This window comes from Cryptomeria japonica, chromosome 10, assembly GCF_030272615.1.
Source record: "Cryptomeria japonica chromosome 10, Sugi_1.0, whole genome shotgun sequence".
NCBI lineage: Eukaryota > Viridiplantae > Streptophyta > Pinopsida > Cupressales > Cupressaceae > Cryptomeria > Cryptomeria japonica.
The window spans coordinates 477504293-477511363 of record NC_081414.1 but is presented as its reverse complement, the minus strand read 5'-3'; positions in this window follow the sequence as shown (position 1 = coordinate 477511363).

The window sequence follows — 7071 nt, the reverse complement described above, 5'->3', positions numbered from 1 at the left end:
ATTGATAAATTTATTTAAAAAATAAAAAGTAAATTTAGTTATTATTATTATTTGTGCATTCAATTAATCAATTGTTTTGTACCAATCAAAAGTGATTATTATTTTTATTTTAAAAAAATGATTATTAGAAAGTTAATATTTGTACTTTTAAGCTAAACATGTTATTTATATTTTTAGTTCCTGCCATAAAAATATAGGTAATGCATTGTATTTAACTCGTTATTAATACAGATTTATTTCCCTATTCAAAGAATATTTGTTTAACTAAAGTACAATTGCAATTTCTTTAACAAAACATATTTGAATTTATTCTTTTTCTTCAATCTAATTGGCTAAAAAAATTCTACCAATATGGATGATTAATACAAAAAAATCAAGATTTGCATAAATATCGGGGTTAATTTTAATCGTAGTTGTTCATGTTTAACTGTAGATAATCATTTTATTAAACTTATTCTCAATATTTACTGATGGTCAATCGTTTAGTTATTTTCAAACGGGAACAAATAAACATTCATTGTGAGCTTTTGGTTGAAGATGGAAGTCCATTGATGTAGGTATGTTGGTATGGTGATGAAGGGGAGTTCATTTCCTCAAACAATGGCACGGAGAAGGTTGTTCCAACTTGGGTATTTGCATGTACCAATGTTGAATTCAAGACATGTTACAATGAACAACTTTCTTTATGTACAAATATTGTCAAGGATGATGTCATTTTGTCAATCAGCATTATAAACATTTTACAAACGAACCCTGAGGCAGAAGCATTTTCTTTTAGTAGTTCATTTCTATCTCTCTTTCTCTCTCATCTAAGGTATGGTTTATTCTCTTGCTTGAACTTTTTTTTAATGAAATTACTATCAAAAATTTGTTTTATAGTTTCAATGTTTGGGTTTTATGGTCGTTTATGTGTAGTTGTGATTATTACTTTGAACTACTTCTTTAATCAACTACTTTTGTAATGTTTTCGTTCAATTTTGTTGCCCAGAATTGTGTTCTTTGAGGATTTTTCCCCTCAATTTTGTATTTGTGTGTTACGGGGTGGGACCTTCGATTATGTATCACAAAGGAAGACACATTTTTTTGTTTCTTTCAGAGATTCATCAATCGAGGTTTTGAACCCTTTATCTCAATTACAGATTTACTAGAATCTCGAAGAATCTATTTATATGGATGAACTCAAATTCAATTCATGATTGTTTAGGGTTTTTTTTCATTATGTGTCGATCCTCGAATTTTGTTACAATTTTAAACTGTCTAATAGCACCTAAATGCCTATGAAATTTTTTTTCAATATTCATAGATTCAATTTTGTAGATTTGTTTTCATTGGGTATATCTTGGAGGATCTCTTATTGCAAAAACCTAATTTGTTTAGATTTAGAACATTTTTTTGTGAAGACCCACATGTTGTGTTAATTGCTTGGAAAAACTATTGGGTTCACTTCTTTGATTGAGAAAATTAATTAGTCGTGTATTCAATTTTAGTAAGATGATTGGGTGTGAATTCAATCTTGTATTTGACCCACTCCCCCCCTCTATTTATAATTGCATTCAACTTTACATTTTTCAATCAAGTATTATCAAACCATAATATTAGTTTTGTTGATGATGATGGTTTGTAACTTGAAGAAATGCAACAAGAAAAGTGTTGCAATAAACAAGTGCAAATAAATCTAGTTTGGAGTCTTAACTCAAAAAAATATTTAAGTTTATCAAAAAAATTCTAAGATTTTGCAGCTAGTATTGTTACATTTTATATAAAGTATATTTCAATGTTAGAGTGCATAAAAACAAGGTTTTAATAAAATGTTGTAGGTTTGACATATTTAATGAATAGGTTTTAATGACGACCCAATTTATTTTTGTTGTTTTAAAAAAAAAAATTAATATGCATATTTTGGCTTTGAACCTAGGGAGTCCATATTTATTATTTTTCTTGTGTGGTTCTATTTGTAAATAATTTCTCCATATACTGTATTTTTTAAATCCTCTAATGTCATGGGCAATGTTTGTAGTAGATTACATTTTTCATTTTTTTTAATCCTTATCAAGTAATGAAGGGTTTGTTAGAATCAAGTGAGTATCCATTATTTCCTCTGGTGCATTATACTTGCACAAACAAAGAAATGTCAATTGAGGCTAGAGAAGAAGAGCAACATCATTCTTCACATCCCATGGCAACCTTATGGTCAAGTTACATTTCCTCCTTCTTTGTCTTTGAGTCTAACGGTGACATCCTCCATTGTTAGATCTCAAAGAGAAGTAGAGGTATTGTAAAACTCCTATAAAATATGCAATCTAATAAAATAGAAGATGAAAAATACTTTCTTAATTTGGGATTCAGAAAACTCGAAAAAAATTTAAAGAGGGTCAAAACCTCCAAATCCAGTTGGATCCAAGAAGATTAGTGCAATTTGATACATTGACAATAAAATAAAGTGATTAATTTTGCAGGGAGCTTCTATATATAGTTCTCATAGAAATTGATCTTTTTTAAAACATTTTTTTTCTTAATTCTCTCTTGTGTTACATAATGATAGTTCCTATCAATGAAACTAGTAATTGTTACCCCCAAGATAGATTTGAACATTGAAATCTTCTTTGCCAAATAGGTAACAAACCAGTCACTAATAAGATTTGGAAAAAATTAACTTTCTTTTTCTTTTGAATATTTTTTGTGTTTTGAAGGAAAAAAAATTTAAAGATTTTCTTTGTAAATGTTGTGCAAATGATGGCTCCATTTGGAAATTTTCCTTGTTTGGGAAGAATCTCTCCAAATTTGAATATAATGAAAATGAAGTTGTAATTCATTACATTGAGATTTTCATGTGGGTGAGTGGGGTTAAGGAGGTGAATTTCATATAAAAAATTATAATTCTTTGCATATATATACCCTTAATCTTCTTCGTAAATATATAATTGGCATACAATACTATTTATCAATGTAAGAGAGAATAGTAGCAAAGGTTCTAACTCTAATTTCTAGGATTGATTCTTAGAATAAAATGTAGATAGATGTAAGCTTATCTATTTCAAAAATTTAGAGGTGGTAGATTCACAAAATTATTTCTAGGATTCTCATTCCTAACTTTAAAAGTGGATTACTTATGTTGCAAAGCTTAGTATTGCACACCAATAAATATTAGAAGCATAAGTGGGCATTTTCAAAACAAAAAAACATTCTATCTAGGTTTTTTTTGGAAGTATTTAGTATATGATCAATCTTATTTTCAGTCATTTTTTGCTACACATTTATATTTACATGGTTTTATCTTTATTGTATTTAATAAAAATTTTGTTCTAATATTTTTTTATGGGTAACAAAAGTTTGGAGTCCATAAAAATATAATAAAGTTTGATCAATCAATTTGTGATCTATAGATGTATTTAATATGCTATATTTTCTATAAGTGGCATTGGGATAGTTGATGTGATGTCGCCACTATGAATTTTTATGACCTGTAGGGTTTCTACAATTTCTCAATGTAGCAGAGATGTCTACCAAAAATGGCAAAGGCCTTTTGTAATTTTGACACCTTCTCATGATTCAGTGTATGGTTTTGGGCATGACTTTCATTCTACTTTTGTAGATAGTTTTCATCCTCCCAATGATGGATCTTTGCTAGGAGATGATGCTAACGATGGCGCTTCTACCTTTCACAACGACAGTAAATCTATTCGGAGGAGAATGGAATAGCAGGATGCACACAAGAAATTTGAGAATGAGGCAAAAAAGGGTTTTCTAGGCGTGGAGGATTGTTGGAGAGGGGGTTCCAAAGGTGCAGGTTTCCCCTTTTCTCAAGGTAATGTTGCACTTGACCTTGGACAATGGTGGGTTTTGATGTTTAGACCTCTATTGAAGTAAAGGAGAACAAACTAAATTTTGTTGAGATGGGTTTGATTGGTGGGTTTTAAGGTTTTTGGCTGAGTTTGGAAAATTTACATAAACGGATTACTGAGTGTTAAAGCCCCATTCTAGAGGGAGATGTCCAAATCTACCGTGGAGCACATGATTTTTTTGTAGTGGTGTTTAATAATGAGAAGGACAAGAAGAGATCATTTATGAGTCTCTTCGGGGATGGGAGGAGAAACACATACTCTTCTTGAAATCATGGTACCCAACCTTCAACCCAGTCATTCGATAAAATCCCTATATGGGTAAGATTGCCAAACTTGACGTTACAGTTCTAGTATGAATCATGTTTTAAAGCTATAAGAAATACTTTAGCGAAATTTTTGGGAGTGGATGAGAGCTCTCTAAGGTATTTTTATACTACTTATGCATGAATCTTAGGTAGAGATGGACATCCCAAAATCCCCTCCTACAAATTTATCTTTGAATATAGGTAAGGGATTTGGGTGCAGTTGGTGGATTATGAAAGTATCCCCTTTAGATGCAAAAAATGTTATCGAATTGGGCTTTTGGTTGCTAAATGTGTCAAGCATAAATAGAATAGATAGGCTACCTAGTGGAGGGAGGTCTCCCCCATCATTATTTGGTGGAGAAGGAAGAAACTATCATACAGAAGGAGGGAAATGGTAAGAAAAAGGATAAAGTTGTTAAGGAAAAGTTAGGAATGGGAGTTGTTAGAAAGGAGGTTGACATAAAAGCTAAGGGCATGCAAAGTTTGGTGTCCTCGGCTTCAAAATCTTCAAAGGAGTTGGTGACAAAGAATAGGGACATTACATGTGGATTGTAGCTTTGTGATGAATATAGTTAGTAGCCATGTTGGTTTATAGTGTGTGATGGAGAGTAATGGGGCTTCATCTGGTGATAATATTGCAGTAACTTAGGGAGTGATAGAGAAGGAATGAGGGTGGATTGAGGTGCAAGGGAAGATGTGTTAGGATAACCGGTGGACAACTGTGAGGGGGGGGGGGGGGGGGGGTGAATCAGTTGTCAACAGATTATACAACTTTAAGCACACAAACCTTTTACCGGAATGCATAAACCAAATACCGGAATAGAAGATATAACAATTAAACATAAACATAAATCATGGAACAATTACCAACCATCCATAACACATAACACCATGATTTGTAAAAAAAAACCCGGTAAAGGGAAAAACCACGGCAGGAAGCCTACCCACAGTCAAATAATACTTATGTAGAAAGTATGTGATTACAATAAGAGGGGCTTGCACATGCAAGAAGGCCAACAACCTAGAGGGTACTTCTCATCACAAAAGGAGTTACACTGACTACAAAGAAATCCAGACTATAATCTGGAAAGATGAATGAACTGCAACAATAGCATCTCCTATGCCTGAGTAAAATTCTGGTTAAGCTCAATACCAAAGGTCTTAAACCTCTTTTACAAACCCAATTCAATCACCTATGATCGACCAAAAACTTTGCATATGATTACAACTTTATCCGCACACAGATAATCCCATAACCTTTTCCTACCACATATATATATGATCTACAGAGATCTTACATTATATTTATACCAACTCAGGACCTAAACAATTAGGTCTGCCACCTAAAAGATAATACAATAGATCCATTACATAATCTCGCAAACCAATGATAAACCAAGTCAGCCTAAGATCAAAACAACATAAAGCAAACAATAAATCCAACTGGTGATGCATCGGGAGCATCAACCAACACGTTACATAAACCGGTCCATAACCTAACAAAATAACCACCAGACCTAAAATAGGTCGCCATAAGCCAAATGAAACACCACGAACAACTAAAACACGAACATGATAATCATCAGCATCCTGATAACCTTCTAGAATCTGCACCAACACCACTTATCAGATTCATCAAAAGATCTTCATCAAAGCGTTGTCAGTAAAACCCTTACCGGTAACCAAAAGGCTTACTAGAACATATGATAGCATCCAGATCATCAAATCCTGAACCAACTGAATGTGATACACATCAAGAACACATGAATAACCAATCCAAACCGATTCCAATAGTCAGACTAAAACTAGAGACAAATCTCCAGATCAACATCAAAGACCAACCACTCTATCGGAAGTCGGTAGATAACAAAACAACTAGTGTTGACATCAATGACAAACATCAATGCAACACATAATCAATTCCTCCAAATTGCCAACAATCTCCCCCTTTGGCATTGATGGCAACACTAGATGTGAAAAACATCCAAGTGCCAAGAAGTGCCAAACAAGTCTCCCCCAAAGGAAGACATCCAACAATCTCCCCAAAATGATATGACAATGAAGTTTTGAACCAACAGACCAAACTCCCCCTATGAATGATATCCTTGTTAAGCTCTGTTTTTCACATAAATATATCTCCCCCTTTGATATCAATGCCATAAATATGACATAAAACATCAAAGAAAAGTCATAAAACCTCTGAACCACATAGCTGACTACTCCCCCTGAGTAGTAGCACCAACACATCGATTAGGAATGAATGATAGTTTTGATAATACATGCTAGATTGATGCCAATCAACATCGCTCAAGTTTATACCAGAGGCGTAGAAACTCCCAATCTATCTCTGAAGTACTCAAATGATTCCATAGGCAAAGGTCTAGTGAAGATATATGCAATCTATTCTTTAGTGTTCACATAAACCAGTCTGACTTCATTTGCTTCCACCTTCTCCTTCAGAAAATTATACTTGATAGAAATGTGCTTAGTCTTAGAATGAAATACCAGATTCTTTGATATGGCAATAGCAGCAGAGTTATCACAGTGAATAACTACCAGTTCATTACAATCCACCCTTATATCCTTCAACATTTGCTTCATCCATAGAACTTGTGTACAATTAGTAGCAACAACAACATACTCATCTTCAATAGTAGATAAAGAAGTACATGAATGTTTCTTGTTGATCCATGAAACAAGTTTCTTTCCAAGAAAGAAAGCTCCACCAGATGTTCTCTTCCGGTCATCAACATCTCTAGCCCAGTCAACATTTGTATATGCGCATAGTGTAAAGTCATCATTTTTAGGATACCACAAACCATACTCAATTGTTCCTTGCAAATACCTCAAAAATCCTTTTCACTACACTCTCATGATTCTCTCTAGGATCACTCTGATATCTTGATACAATACAAATTGCATTC